The sequence below is a fragment of the Lepidochelys olivacea genome, assembly GCF_965140295.1.
Source record: "Lepidochelys olivacea isolate rLepOli2 genome assembly, chromosome: 25".
Lineage (NCBI taxonomy): Eukaryota > Metazoa > Chordata > Testudines > Cheloniidae > Lepidochelys > Lepidochelys olivacea.
Window position 1 is genome coordinate 15,925,095 of NC_140435.1, and position 15,961 is coordinate 15,941,055.

The window sequence follows — 15,961 nt, forward strand, 5'->3', positions numbered from 1 at the left end:
GCTCTTTTGGCCACCACCTCACAATGAGAGCTCACAGTCCGCTGATTGTGGGGAGGGAGACAATCTTTTTCAGTGTCACCGCTTCCCGGGGCAGAGTCCCCCCTCCTGTAAATATGCCCAACACGCTTTGTTCTTCGATATCAACATTTACATCCAGCCATATTCAAACGCATCTTGTTTACCTGCGCCCAGCTTACCAAGCCATCTAGTTCACTCTGAATCCATCAGTGACTCGTCCGCTTCATTGTTTACCACGCTCCCAATTTTTGGGTCATCTGCAAACTTTATCAGTGATGATTCTGCGTGTTCCTCCCGGTCATTGGCCAGCTGCTTTCACACTTGAAATCCGGAGGGCAGCCTTTCACACCCACCTCCAGCGATGAACGGGGCCCATATTGCCCGGCCCAGCCCCTCACTCATTGCGTTGCAAGCTCCCATCTAACTGCCTCTCAGTCCCACCCTGGTCTCCTTCAGCCCTGCCCCAGGCCACTCCCTCCAGATGAGTTCGGCTGCAGGTTTCCACTGGATCCTCACTGGCTTTCCCTGCTCCCATCTGTCACCTCGAGGTGCCTTCATGGGATTTCTCTGCCCTTGCTGGCATTCAGCATCCGCTGTGCTTCACGACATGCTCCCCCACCCCCCAGATTGTTAGCGGCAATGCTGAGACCCCCCAGGTAGCCTGAGCCAGTCCTGCTTAGCACCCGGCTTTGTTTCCCACCCCTTGCCCAGTGCATGGCCTGGGAACACAAGCCAGACCTATGCTGATCTCAGCCCGTTCCTGTGAGGTTGCAAGAGCCAATGGACCAAACTCTGCTCGCTTCCAGTGGGTCTAGCTGCTCAGCTTAATCGGCTTCCTCCGGAGCTATGCTGCAGTTTCAGGATCTGGCCCCTCGTTCAATCAGCTGCACATCTTTCATCTCCCCAGCCTGCCACCCCAGCCAAACCAAGAGGCAAGCGCGTTTTGCCTGGCGTGATTTATTCTTCGCAGTCTACCTGCGGCTATTAGCACTGCTGGGGTGGGGGGTGGGCCCCCGGCCATTATCTCTGTGCCACAGGTGTGCACATCAGCTGTGTCGGTGCAAAAAGTGGCCATGGATTTACTGAGCTTCCTCCTCCTCAGGGCTGTTCTCCCCAGCCCAACTGGTGCCTTGGCTGCCTGGCATGGGCCAGCAGGAGTGTCTGGGCTCAAACTGCAACAGCAACCGGTGATCAGCGCTGCTCTCTGTGTTACAGCAGAGAGAGATCCCGGGAGACTGGTACTCGGGGGGGGGAGCAGCGCTTCACGGTGTGAATCCAGGCTCAGGGCCCCAGGGAGCCAAGTGCTGTACAGAGACCGTCCCTGCCCGGAAATGTCCACAATCTGCACGTTGAGTGAGAGCCAACAGCTGGCTGAGACAGACAGACAGACAGACTGGAGAGCCCAAGGTGAGCGCACGAGGTGGTTGTGCACTGTGTAAGGAGTAGCTCCCACATGCCAGCTGCCCACCTGCTGCCAGGGGAAGGTGGAAAGATGGAAGGACCCCCCCCGGCACCTCCAACCCCCCCAGCACCTCCACCCCCCCAGCACACACACACAGAGCACATCCACCCCCCCAGCACCCCACCCCCCCAGCACACACACAGCACCTCCACCTCCCCAGCACACAGCCAGGATCCAACACCCCCTTCACTCAGGCAGCTCTTGGAGTCCAAACCTGCCCCCGAATTTTGTGGCTTGAGCCCATTTCGACGCTGCCAAGACAAACAAAGCCCCAAGCCTGAGCCGGTCTCAGCAGACGCTGCTGTGCAGGGAGGACAGAGGCATGCGGCCTCGCTTGGAGCGCGGGAAAGGACTTGCCCTCCAGAGCTGGGCATCGTTCTACGTCAGAAGCAAGCTGAGGCCTGTCGGGAGCAGGTGGAAGGGAGCACGGGCCCTTGCTCTGTCCCCTCACCAGCCCGGCAGCGGTCTCCCGGCACTGCTTGGGCATAACCCTGCTTAGCCACCACAGGGTGGAAACAACTCCCAGGCCAAAGGATCTGACTGCTGCAGCTCCTAAGGGTTTTTTGGGGGGGGGAGGGGCGGGGGGGAAGCTATTGCATTTGCTTGCAGGATCCCAGCAGGGCTCTGGACCAACCCTTTAGAACCCTGGGCATTTCCCCGGCTACCCCCTTCAGGCAGCATGGCCCCTGGCTGCAGCCCCAGAGGGCGGGCGGGCTGGCTGGGGAATGGGTGGGCGCACCCGCATGTGAGCACCATCAGTGCCGGCTCTGATCCGGGTCGCCCAAGTGGATTTGCTGGCGTCAAAGTGACATCTGTAGGTGGCGGGAGCACAGAGCCTGGGCCCTGGAGAAGGCGTGAGCAGGGCTTTTATAAATGTCAGGGAAGGGCCAACAATAGCCCTACAGAGGCTCTGCCAGAGCCAAGGAACAGCCACATGCCAGGGGCTGGGCTCTCTGTCTGCAGGAGGGAGAGGGGGCTGTGTGGAGACAACAGTGGTTTCAGTATGGGGGGGGGGATATTTTTCCCTCCCACTGTTGGATGCAAGACCCCGGTGAACTCCAGATGGCCAGCAGTGTCTGCTGGGCCCCATGAAGACTCGGTATGTGGGGAAGGGCGGGGGATCTGCTGTGAAAGGGTCTGATCTCCACAGCTCTGGTGCTGGGAGCACCTGTCCCCTGCAATGGAGACGCTATAATGCAAGGGGTGTGATAGCCATAGGCTGGATGCTTCCCACCATCCCCGAGGGCAGGAGCGTGCTGATCTCATGGCAAGGGGGAGCCCTGTCCACTCCCCCACCCCCAGCTCCGCCTTTCCCTTGGCTGCCACATACCTGCGGGCAGGGAATGGAGACAGGGAGGGGGCACCGGATCCCTGCTGGCTGTAGAACTGCCAGAGCCCCCTGCCAAGCCCAGCATGGAGGCGTGGTATTCTCCCAGGAATAGTTATTCCCTGCACGGTGTGCATACAGACACCAGCTAATCCCGAGCAGGGCTAGAAACTAGGACCTTCTGCTCCGGAAAATCCTCCTCTGCCCGAGCTAAAGGAGAGTCTCTCAAGGCAGCAAGCTAGGGCTTCCACCCAGTAGAGGGTTTTGCAGACATACCCACATGAGCCAGGCTGGCACAGCATCCAGCCAGGGGCTGCAGTGCCCAAGCACACAACCCAGCACATTAACACAGCCCTGCCATCTCCCTCCTCCACTCTCTCTTGGCTTTTCCCTTTGGCTCTCAGGTCTTTGCTATTCCCCCCTGGCTGGTTTATTGCACTCTGGTCTCAGCCCTGTATCATCCAGCATCCCCGGAGTGGAGCGCCTTGGTTTCTCAGGCAGGTTCTCTCCATGTCCATGTGCCAGGCCTGCTCAGGTGCAAAGCAGAAGGGGCAGTCTGGGCCATGCCAGAGCCAAGCTGTCTGGGGAGACGTCCCTGTGCTGGGACAGCTGTGTGGGCCTCGGATGCCTCTAAATGCTTCATGGGTGTGGCCAGCTGGCTAACAAGCCAGGCTGGCTGGGCATGGAGTGGGAGTTGGGGCTTCCCGATGGACCAGGTGTCTAGACTGGGCATTGGAACTGGCAGCACCGGGGAGAGCAGGGCTGGATTTCCAAGACCCACTAGCCCCTTACCTTTCAGGGATGAAAATTCCATAGGGTCATGGTCATGGCTCCTGTAGGTTGCGTAGGGTCTGGCTGCATATCGCAATAACAGAGGCCCTGATTCTCCATGCCCCCACACTTGTTTACACTGTGGCAGAGTGGGTGTAGGGAAGGAGGCACTGGGTCCTGTGCTCCCCATCCCTCTTGGTTGCATAGGGTCCTGGCTTCATATGGAGCAGACAGTACTTTTGAATGGGGAAACTGAGGCACAGAGCACTGTAGTGACCTCCCCAAAGCCAAACAGATCAGTTCTAGGGCCAGATTTCCAAGGACTCAGCACCCACAGCCAGAGCCATATCTTCAAAAGACTCAGTGCCCATTTATTATTTGTATTGTGGTAGCACCTATAAGCCCCAGTCATGGAGCAGGACCCTGCTGTGCCAGGCGCTGTACAAACTCAGCAGAGTACAAGAAAACTAAAGATACACCTGCACTGCAATAAAAAACCCGTGGCACTGAGTTTCAGAGGCCAGCTCAGTTGACTCAAGCTCCTGGAGCCAGGCTATGGGGATAAAGGTTGCAGTTTAGACATTATGGTTTGGGCTGGAGCCTGGGATCTGAGACCCACCCCTATGTGACAGAAAGTATCCCTGTGTCCACACCTTATGCCTTGTGAGGGATCATTTGAAAACTCCTAATTGGCTGGTCATTAGTGTCCTGATAAAACGCGTGGGACAACCTTGCCTGTGAAGTTGTAAGATTCCACTGCATGGTGTTAATAACACACCTTCCAGGCTGAGATTGGCGAACAGGTCTGGCTCCAATAAAGCAATGTGTGCAGAGTCATCAAGCAGGAAGGGGAGACAAAGGAAGCTCAAACTGCTGAGAAAAAAGCAGCAGGGACCATCCTTCCCCATAATCCTTTTGTCTCCTGGAGCCAGCTGGAAATGGTTTTCAAAAGGTGGACTGAAACTATAAAAAGGAGGGGTAAACACCTCAAGGCACTGCTCCCTCTCTCTGCCCACTGCAGTCACAGCACCTGAAGGCAAAGGAAGCAGTGTTGGAGTGGCGCAAGGATCCTGACCTAAGAAGTCAGACCGCTGAGACCATGTAGTGAGAAAACTTTGCTTTGAATTTAACATAGTGTGTTAAGTTAGGCACCAGGAGTGTTTTAACTTTAGGTTTTTGTAACCATTTCTGACTTTTATGCCTCATGACTTGTACTCACTTAAAATCTCTCTCTCGGTAGTTAATAAACTTGTGCCGCTGATGTATTGAATCCAGTGAGTTTCAATGGAAGTGCTTGGGAAATGCCAGGTGGAGTGGCAAGTTATGTGCATGTTATTTCTATTAAAGAAATAACAGGCTTTATATAAACTTGCACTGTCCAGGAGAGTGCTGGGCGGTACAGGATATGACTGGGAGTATGTTGGGATCATGCTGCAGTATAACCCAGGCTGGTAAGAGCCGAGGTGTGGCTGATTGGCTGCAGCTCACATGCAGACATAGCTGGGAGTGACTTGCATGCTGAAGGCTGTTTGAGAGCAGTCCAGGCAGGAGGCTACAGCAGCAAAGCACTGTCAGTGGCCCCCCAGGTTAGGGGGCAGGAGTGACACAGCCCCTCATTAGTCTGGATTCTACCTGGGTAAGTCACACCGTCTTGTGGGATTTCAGAACCCAGCTCGAGCCTGAACGTCTACACTGCAATATTTAGCCCCCCAGACCAAGCCCCAGGAGATCAAGTTCACTGACCCAGCTGTGTAGACATACCCAGTGAGACAATCCTGGTCAGCTGATGGGCAGCACTCTGCTCACCAGAGGCCAACCATTATCCATTTCCTTGGAGCTTCGTAGCAGAGGAGAGTTGGAAGGAGGAGGAGGAGGGAGCTTGGCAGATTTCTACAGGGAGCTCGACCCACATGTGTGGGGCAGCATGGGCGAAAGGCCAAAGTGCTTGTTTGAAAATTAAACACGCAGGCAATGAAGGCTGGCGTCATGGGCCGATGGGAGGCAGGAGGTGATGTCTTGCACATTTATTTAGTCACCCGAATAAGAGCCAGATTTCCAAGCACTCAGCACCCAACACACCAAACTCTTGAAAATTCAGCCTTGGGTGCCTGCCCAGTGTTTACAATTTTATAGCTGCTCCGGCGGCCTTTGGGGAGCACAAAAGCTTGTCTCTTTCGCCAACAGGCATTAGGTCCATGAACGATTTTCCCTCCCCCACCTTGTCTCTAACATCCTGGGGCCAACAAAGCTACAACATCACTGCAAACCTGCTGCCTCTGTCTGTTTCAGGCATGATTATTTTGCTTTCGGTCTTTTGAAACAAAGACAGACTTAGTCCCCACTGGCCATCACTCCCTTCCCTTTCCCCATCCTCCCGGCTGTCTCTTTGCCCTTGCCTCTTCCTCCGTCTTTCCGCTTTTGCAACTCCCCGCCCACCCATTGCTCCTTTCATTTATGCCACATAATTGAAGCAAAAAGAGAAGCTGAAATAAAATAACAAAGTTCCCTGCATTTTTTTCTCCCCTTTCACCATCAAAGTGACACATTCAGCTGAAGACAGTGGCTTTGGGAGTCCCTGCTGCAGTGAGATGATGAAAGAGGAGTTTGTGCATTATGCATAAAGGACTCATTTCAAACTGCACAGGGAGAGGACAAGGAAAGAATTTTTCCCTCTTAGCTCTGCCAGTTGAGTCTGCTGTCTCCCTCCCTTCTCCTTGGTAGCGTCCCTCCCAGATGCCAACCCTCAGCCAGTAGCGGGACCTTTGCCCTTCACGTCTGATGTGGGCATGGAAGGGGGGAAATACCAGCGACGCCTGGATTGATCCACTTCTGTCTTGTGAGGGCTGAATTGCCAGTTCTCCTTTCAGATCCACACGGCGGATCTTAGCTCTGAGTTGCAGGTACGTCAGGAGAGCCAGGTCCCGGCAGCGTGCTGACCCTGGGCGGGTCAGGAGGGAGAATTCACTTTTCCTTTTCTGTGCTTTGTGCCTTTGGCGGGTTTATATTTTCCTCTTTGCCAGCGATTGGGAGGAGGAAAGCAGCAGCAGTATAGACCCAGGAGGGCATCTGGGCAAAGGACAAATAAATGCAGCGGAATCTGGGGTGCCTGCGTTTAACGCCATGCATCCAAAAAAGTAACCCTCTCAAAGTCATTTTTAAGTGCCAATGTGTCTGGCCTCTGTTTATGCTGCTCAGTTGTGAGGATACGACATGGAAAGTGGTCACTTTGGGGTTTTTAAGGTAGGAAAAGAATTTCAGCCTTTCTGGGAGCCATCCGGCTGCAAAAAGAGAAAGTCAGAGGACCCATTAAAATAAGGTTTGGTTTAGAAATAGTTTAGAAAATGTTAATGATTATTAGCACGTTATAAGCATGTTACAATCATGAGCAGTGTGTGTTCTAGGCAGTAAGAAGCATATCAGGAGAAGGTGGTTATAAGCTATGGCTGGAGTTTATAATGAGCTCTCAGCACAGATTGAAACATCTATTAACCATTTGTTACCCCTTTCTGAACTGTGGACCTTTCATATAAAGTGTGAACAAAAGTGACAGCTAGCGGGAGTCACGTGTAGATCCTGATGGATGTTTAGCAAGCACTGAAATGCCTGGTAGATTTCACTGTCCTTGCACTATGAAGACATTCCTTCTGCCTGGCCTGGGACGTTCACAGGTACGGTTAACTGACTCAGCCAAGGTCACACAATAAATCTGAACGGAGATTAGAGCCCTGCCCAGGCCTGGCGTTGCTACAGCAGGTCTAGACCTGATCCCTGAGAGCAGTTGGTCTCCACCCTTGTGGACTCAGGACTCATTTGTTAACCATGATGGCCTGCCGTGACCCAGTAAATAGCTTCAGTGCAAAAAGCATCTGGCTCACTAAGTGTTTCTTACTCACGACATAATAGCCACATTAACATACTAAGTATGGGAAAAGTACACCATGAATACCATAGCTGCTGCTCCTGCAGCTGCTGTCCTGTGGGGCTGGCTTGGCTCAGCTCCCTGCTTCGGGTGGTGCAGCGTCTGGGGTCCCAGTGCTATCTGGGGGGCGGGCCCAATTTGTGTGAGCGGCGTCTCAACCTGGCGCATGGGACCACAGCACCACTCACTTGTCTTTGGTCCATCTGGCCCCCCGCACAGCAGCGCCCCCCGCAGAGCCTCCCACACAGCCCTTTAACTCAATTTTGGGGTGCAACCCCTGGGGTGAGAAACCTTGCATTGGAGCCCAGCACGTCCCAGCCTAATCACATAACCTGCCTGGGTCTCTCTCCCCCATCTGCAAAGTAACCGTTCTTACTTCACCACATGCTGCCGTGTTCCTAAAATCCTGTACAGCCCCAGCCATCCTTGGCCAGACCAGCTCTGGGCTCGTTCTCACAGGTCGCACGACTCCTTATCCAACTGGCAGCTGAATTTTTGCAGTCCCGCTTAAAAATTGATGCCCCACTCCTCCTGGCTGAAATTTTGCATGAAAGATGCTTTGATGGCCCGCGTGACGGATGAGAAGCTGCTGTGTATTTATTTATGAATACTGATCTGTAACAATGGCAAGAATATTGTAAGGGACCCAGACACAGATACTCAAAGGATCCATTGAAATCCATGGCAGTTAGGCGCTGAAAAATCTTTGAGGGGCTGGGCTCTGGGCAGTGAGGTACAGCTATTGTATAATGAGCGGGGGTAACTAGCATTTCCTGTATGACTGTATTGATCTAATTTCAGAAAGTTATGGAAGGAGCAACTCAGTGGATCTAGATACGGAAAGCATCACAGCAGATCTAGATGCAGGCACCCTGGCACACCCCCCAAAGACTGTTAGCGTCAAGGAGCCTGTCTCTGAGAAGTTGCAAGCCTTGTTTTTGCCAAAGCTAGGAGCCTGGAGAGAAAAAGAACAAGGAAGAGTTAAAAAGCACTTCTAAGGAATTGTGATATTTGAGGGCTGGGCCTTTAAGGGCTGAGCTTCCCTGATCGAGAGTCTGGGCGAGGCTCTGTGGCCCTCTGGTTGTTATGCTCAACTAGTGGGAAGGAGCCTCAGACAGAATAAAGCAGAACTTTGGCAAGCCCCTTGAGTGCTGAGTGATCACTGAACACTCCTGGGGTCACTTGTCACAAGCTGTCTCAGGAGCGGGAGAGATGCTGCCGGGGGAGTCTAAAGAAGGAGGCAGGGAACGGGAAACCTTAGGGAACAGTTTGAGATGCGGACTGGCTGCTGTATTACTTTAACATCTGCATTCTTGGAAATCCTTTTGTTCTTACATAAATGACACTTCACTTAAGGAGGGCATCTGGTCACTGTGTCAGCCCAGGGGAGCTGGAAGAACTTGTACAGTGGGGGTGCTAAGAACCATTGAACGAAACTGTAAACACTGCATATGATGGAAACTTCAAGCCAGGAGCGTGGCAGCCCCCAGCATCCCTAGTTCCAGCACCTGTCAACCACTGACATTGCTCTTGGAGGCAGCAGAGCAGCAGGGTCTGAGCGTAGGTCAGGTCTGCTGAGTTAATCCCTGGTGAATGCAACCCAGGGGCTGGTCCGAGAGGGGGAGAATTGTGAGATTCCACCTGAAGCCAGGGGGCGGCTCTGGCAGAGGCTGCTCTGACAAGGCCAGGAGGGCCCCGAGGTGCCGTTCCCTGGGTAGCTGGCAGCCTGCATTTTCAGACCTGCTGAGTAATCTCTACTCCCAGCATGGTTAGCAAGAGCAGCAGGTGCTCAGCACCTTTGAAAATCAGGCCGTTCGTGCTTTTCATTAGTCCCACTTTGAAAACTATTTGGCCTTCTGACACGTAAAGAAGAACCAAGTTGGCACGTGGGGAAATGGATTTGCGGGAGAAATTGTGCATGGATCTTTCTTTCTCCCTCCCTTCCTCTTACTTAACGGGAATACACAAAGGGAATACCTCTGCCTCTTGTTCCCCCTCCTCGCTGAATAAACAACCTTAACTCTGCCCTGTAGTGACATCACAAGGGGGAAAATATGGAGCGAAAGCTAATATGGTTTTAGAAACCAGTTTAATTGAATTGGAGCTCACATGCCCTACTCATAATTGTTACAATGTTGCATGGCATCGCTGTGGTTGGCTCGGGTGCTTTGCGGGGTGTTTCTGTACCGTAACGTGTTTGGATTGCTTTTCAGCACAGCCTTCACTCTGACTTTCCTGGGTTTCTAGTGCTTGCTCTGAGGACATCCCTCTCATGTTGTTATCCTTCAGTTGCTGATGGGGGGCTCTCCATCTTAACGTCGTTTATTTTGGCTGAGAACTAGTTGTAGCTTCATTGGCACGTTAATTCACCTACAGCTTAGAGTAGCAGAATAACGAAGCACAGCTGCGGCTGGAAAAGCACCGTGTTTGATGCAAAGGGATGGCCACTTTTCCTGGGTGGTGTTGAATTCATTTCCTAACTGGAGAGTGGCTATGGATAATAGGAGGCAAAAGATGTGGGAGATGGGGGCTGCCCCTCCCCCGAAGCAAAGCTAATCTGGCCTCTGCTGGCAGATGGCATGGGCACGCTTTACCAAGCAGGCAGGTGGGGGACTCTGGAGACCAGAAGCAACAAGCTTATTTCTCTTCCTTTTCCTACACAGAATTATGGCTGTGGTTTACCGAAAAGCCTGGCTCCTAAATCCCTTAGGCACTTCTGAAAATACCATCTCATCAGGAGTAACATGCAGGCTCTCCAGAAGAGTTTAACTGGGAACCCCAAAGGATTCTAGGGGTTAAGAGTTGGAAATCCAGCAGTTAAGCCTTGATCCAGCACAACATTTAAGCACCTGCTTAACTTTAAGCACGTAGATCATCCCAGGGATGTCAAAGTGAAGCAAATATTTAAGCACTCTGCTGGATGTAGGGCTTGAATTATTTTAATTTTTACAGGGTGGGGTTGTTTTTTGCAAATCTATCGACTCCCCGTTCGCTACACTGGAATAATATTAAATTGCAGGCAGGGAAAGAGTATAGCGAAAGGGCTCTTGTTACAAATCTAATTGACTTTTCTGTTGATTAGGCTCCAATGCTCTCGGGGTGGAAGAGTAAAACTGGCCTGGTCATGGTTCTCGTTCATTTCCCTTGTGCGATGATGCCATGTCTGTTATCCCTTCTCAGTCCAATCCAATATCCTGCAAAGCTGGAGTGGCATCTGGCCTTGGGTTTAGCAACAGCTGTGAAGGATGATTTAAACTCATTTGTGGCTGAAGCAGATTATAACACCGTTTGGCCAGTGCAGATGGAGCCAAACTGGATTAAAGCTGGGGTTAAGAAGAAAGAAAATCTGTCTCCCAGCCCAGTTCTCTACCTGGACTCGATATATATATAAACTATAAGATGGAGCCCAATCCTGCAAACACATGTTAACTAATGGGAGTGCTACTGGAATTACTCCTGGCAGTAAGTACTGCAGCTGGCCACACTGTTTGTAGAATCAGGCCCTTGGTTTGGCTGGATCTGTTCCCACCAACAGGCAGATCCTCAGCTGGTGTCAATCAGTATAACTCGGTGGAAGGCCGTCTCTGCTGATTGACACCAGCATGGGGGGCTGGCTCAATGTCTGGCCCAGTTTTGTTCTAAGCAGCGAGCTGTGAAGCCCAGCTGTTGCCGTCCGCTGCGCATGGTGGTGCCCGCTCTGTGCAGGGCGGCACTTTGACCCAGGCCCCCAGAGTTGTGTTCTGCGCTGTAGCATGTTAGCAAGAGAAATGGGGACTCCGGTGATTGCTGCTGCTCCCTGAAATACCCCTCCCTGCTGGAAGCCCCTGCCATGCCCCTTGGCCACCTGTGTTAACCTCCCTGTCCAGCGACTCCTCAGAGGAAGACAAAAGAGGAGACTGCAGCAGCATGGCTGGGGGAAAACAGCTGCTCTGTCCCCCAGTCACTGTCTCCTGCCCCGGTAGCTGTGGTCAATTCCCTCACCTGCCTGCCTGCTTCTCCCCTTTCCTCTCCTCTGATCTTGGAGCTCCCTGCCCCTCATCCTGGCATATGGGTGAGCTATCAAACTTCCCTGCCTATTGCGTTGCTGGGGAATCTCTCTGCTCCCCAGGCCTGGCTGTGGGGAACTTGTAAACCACTGGGGATGCTTTTTTATTTTCTGGGGACATTTCTTATGGTCACTGGCAGGTGCATTCTTTGTTCTTCTTCTTCTTATTATCCATTTGTATTACAGTAGCGCCTGGGACCCACCGCTGTGGACCAGGACCCCTGTGTGCTAGGCGCAGTACATTGTCATTGCTATTTCTTAAGTTAGTTTGGGAGTCCACCCGAGTGGATCTGGCTCTCAGCCATTGATAGACCCATGTCCCGCCAGAGGCCATGGGTCAAGCTCTGGGGCAGGGAGATAGCATCTTGCCTAGCACAGGCACATGTGTGAGATTGTCTGGGCTGCCTCCTCCCACTTACCGTGATGTCACTTTGGAGCCTGGTGGCTGCTGCCGTCAGGGAGCCTGGGACATGCCAGATGCAATTAAAGACTCAATTTTCCAATAGGTTTCCCAGCGACCGTACGGCAAGGAGAGCTCCTCTCCTGGGGGACGGTGCAGATGGCTGAGCCGAGCAAAATGGGAACCGTCCCATGCGTGCTGGGGAATAAAACGGCGTTGAGGCAGGGAGTGGGGGGAGACTATTCCTCCTCTTGGCTTTGAGTGGCGCAGGGAAGCGGATGGGAGTCTAGATCCAGGATGGGACCTGACTCTTGGGGGCTTCAATTGTTGTGTCTATTTGCCAGCTGGTGGCCAGACACTAGCATGGACCTAATCGATTAGACATGTCCTACATCGGGGGGGCTTGCTCGGTGTTTGCCCTGCATGCACAGGATCCTTGGGGGCCTGTGGGCAGCAGCTCCGTCGGGCGAGTTGGACTGAGCTTGCCCCAGCAGAGCAGGTAGGAGCCGCACTCCTGGTTGCAGGGGCTGGGCTGGCCTGGGGGTTGCCTCCCTCTAGCCAAGCTGGGAGGAGCAGCCATTGGAGGCTGGCCAAGCGTGAGGTGGGCCGCGCTGATCCAGCCCCTCTGCTCCTGCCCCAGGTGGCTCTTCCAGAACCCAGGGCTCGATTCTGGGCCACATTTTGCAGGAGGTGCAAACCAGGCAGGGATGACAGGGGGCGTCACCTCACCCTTATGCCCTCGGAGCTCTGAGCTGCTCCCTGGAATGCAGTGTAGCCCAACCACATGCCCAGCGTGGGTGCCTCTCATGGCCTGGGCACGCTGCTCCACCGGGAGATGGGGGGGGCTTTGGGCTGCTCTGCTAGTCCCACACCAGAGGGAAGACCCCTTTGCCCCAGGCGCGTGGCCTGGGGTGATGTTCTGCCCTGGGCACCATGGGAGTAGCCCAGAGGAGCCTGAGCAGGGCCAGAATTGGCCTGCAGCCAGCACATGCAGCGAGTCCCCAGGCCAGTGGATGGATGTGCCTGAGGGATGCTGTCTCCTCCTTAGCGATAATCGTCTGCTTTCTGGATCAGTCACAGTGGGCTCAGGGCTGCAGTCATCTCCTGTCGGTTGATTAATGGTCCCTGTCTGGGATTCACAGCTTGGCGAGCTCCAGAGCCTCCTGTGACTGACTGATGGGTAAACCGACAGCCTGTCCCAGGAGCCACTCCTCCTCCACAGCCTGAGGAGAAGAAGAGCGATGCTGTCTGCGGGGATCTCAAAGGGCTACGTGAGCATTTACTGGAAGTCTCACCATGCCCCTGTGGATGAGCTGGGTAACTCACTGTATCAGGCCTGCTTCTCAGAAGGGGAAACTGAGTCACAGGAAAGTTAAGTGAGGGGCTCTAGGTCACCCAGCAAGACAGTGACAGAGATGGGAAGAGACCCCAGGAGGCCCAGATCCCAGTGCCTGCTGCAACCATTATACCACCCTTCCTTTCCAGAGCTGGGCATAGAAACCAGGGGTCCTACCTCCCAGTGCCTTCTGCTGCAATTGCCAGACTGCTCTGGGCTGGGATAAGCCCTAACCCGTTCAGATTTCTCTCTGTGTGTGTGTAGCTGGCTTCCCACCTCCCAGGACATGCTCTCTAAGGGCAGACAGCCTCTCATGAGACCATTGCTTGATCCACGTCAGGGTTCCAGGGCGGGAATCACTATGCTCCTTAGCACTCAACCTTCCACAGTCCGAGGTCCAAATGTGACCCGTGAGTCAGGGAGACAAAGGAAGGATGCCACCCACCTAGTGACTCTGGATCTGCAGTGCCTCAGTCGCCCTCACTCAGTCATGATGTTGGCAACTGGCTGGGGGATGGGGGAATGTTATATAAAGCCTTGATTCATTCTCCAGCCTGGGAGCCCCAGGGAGCATGACTTCCTGCTCCTGAGCAGGCAGAGGAGACAGGCAGCTGAGTGATCCTCCCAGCCCCCAGTCTGATTCACAGGGCCAGATCCTCCCTCTCTCACCCAAAACAAGATCTGTTTCACTGGGGCCAATGAGGTGACACCTGTGTCCATGACCAAAGGGCCAGGCCCAAAGGAGAAAGTAAGCAGAGGTCTAAATAAGAACCAAGGGCCTGATTCTAAATTCCTTGGGTAGGTGCAGGGAGCCTTTAAGCCACATTTGTGCTCCTTATACACTGGGGCTGTGCAAGAGCCTACCTGAGCCTGGGTGTAAGTTAGAGCAGCCTCAGGGGCTGCTCTAAACTTACCTCTGTTTCCCCTGACCTTCGTAAGGAGTGTCCTTCCTGGGTTAGGATAAGGCACCTTGGTGGTGTGTCTTTGTCTGTGGGGCTGTGTGTGTGGGGGGCAAGCTTTGCCCTGCTATGCTTGTTCAGTGGATAATCAGAGGGCTTCAGCCTCTCTGGGGCTGTAAAAAGGGCATCTTCCACCAGCTCTCTGACTGCTGTCGATAACACCCCCCCTCGCCTAGCTAGAGAGCTAGACTAGGGAAGGGTGGAGGAGGAATAAAGGTTTTATTGGCACATGTGTGGGACGGTCCCTTTCCTCACCAACCACGGTGGGGCTATGTGTGGGTGAAATGCTGGTAAATTTCACACCAGCCATTGCTGATATTTAAAAGCACAAAGAAGTGAAATATCAAAAATCCTCCACTGAACCCTGAGCTCTTGCTCTATCCTGCTGGCTGTCTCTGAGAGAGCCTCTCAGACACTGGGGAAACAAAGCTGATGAGATGAGTGGATTCACAGAAAGGTACAGAAGCTGCAAGGCAGAGCCCAGGCATCTTGCTGTTGGAGAGGAACTAAGTCGGTTACAAACAAAGTTGCAGCCAGAAGGCTGGGATGCAAATGGGTTTGGTTTTCTGGTCTCCAGAGATGCTTTATAGCAGCATGAGCGCCTGTCTTCTAGTTGCATGAACCATGAGCACTTGCCAGGTGTCTCTGAAATGCCACCTTCTGGGCCCCTCCTTTGGAGGCAGCTGAGTCTAGTGGTTAGAGCAGGGGACTGGGAGTTAGGAAAGTCATTGTTCCCCACTCTGCTGCTGACTTTGGGTGTGAGGTTGGCTGTGTCACCTCAGCTCCCTGTCTTGGTTTCCCCAGTCTGTGGAGCGGGGTTATATTTATCTACCTTCATGGAGCGCTTGGAGAACCTCAACTGAAAAGCACAGCAATGCTAGGGCCAAGGATTTTAGTGGCACTGCTTTATTGTTCACTCCAGGAATCAGTGAGGGGCGTGTGGGGGGGTGTCTGTGCGGGTTTTCTTGTGCTGGGATATGTCACAGGGCAGGAGTCTGCCATCCACAGCGTTGGGTGGGGTGTCCAAAAAATAAATGAGTAAACTTCAAAATCAGTTATTTATTGGGGCTGAAATTCACCTCTGTGCATAGAGCCAGCACCCCAGACTACAAACCCTTTGTGCCCAGCCGGGACACAGTGAAATGTTCAACACAGACTTTCTAAATGAGCTATGTTTTCAGCAAAGGGACCACTAGAGGGAACAATGAGCACACTAGAGAGCAAGGGGCTGCACTACACTAACCTAAACTTTCTAATCTGTACTCTTGTCAAGCACTAGATGGTTTTCTCCTAAACAGGCACCGTAAGGAGAAGATCGGTTCATGGCCTGACACACCTGCATTCCTTTCGCACAGTCCGGTCACTGCAGGTGCAAGGGCCTCCTCCCCTGTAGCTTCTGACATCTGGGATAGATTTTAGGGACCTCCACCTCTTTTACTCTCCCTCTGACCCTGAAGCTCAGGCGGCATGTGTTTCCTCTCTTTCGCAAGCTCTTGCTACCTCTTTCCCCTCTGCTGTCACTCATTAGCGCTCTGCCTGCATGATTTCGCTCTGGAAAGGAGCTGGGGAGACAGATCGCATGAAAGATGGACAACAAAATAAAGGTGAATGTAGATTTTGGCTTCATGGCTGGATGTTTTTCTAATGGCCCAAATGACCTATTTCTAGGCGACTACAGCTGAACGCCGGTGGCCTTGCCCGGGGTCAGAGGCGGCATGGTTTGG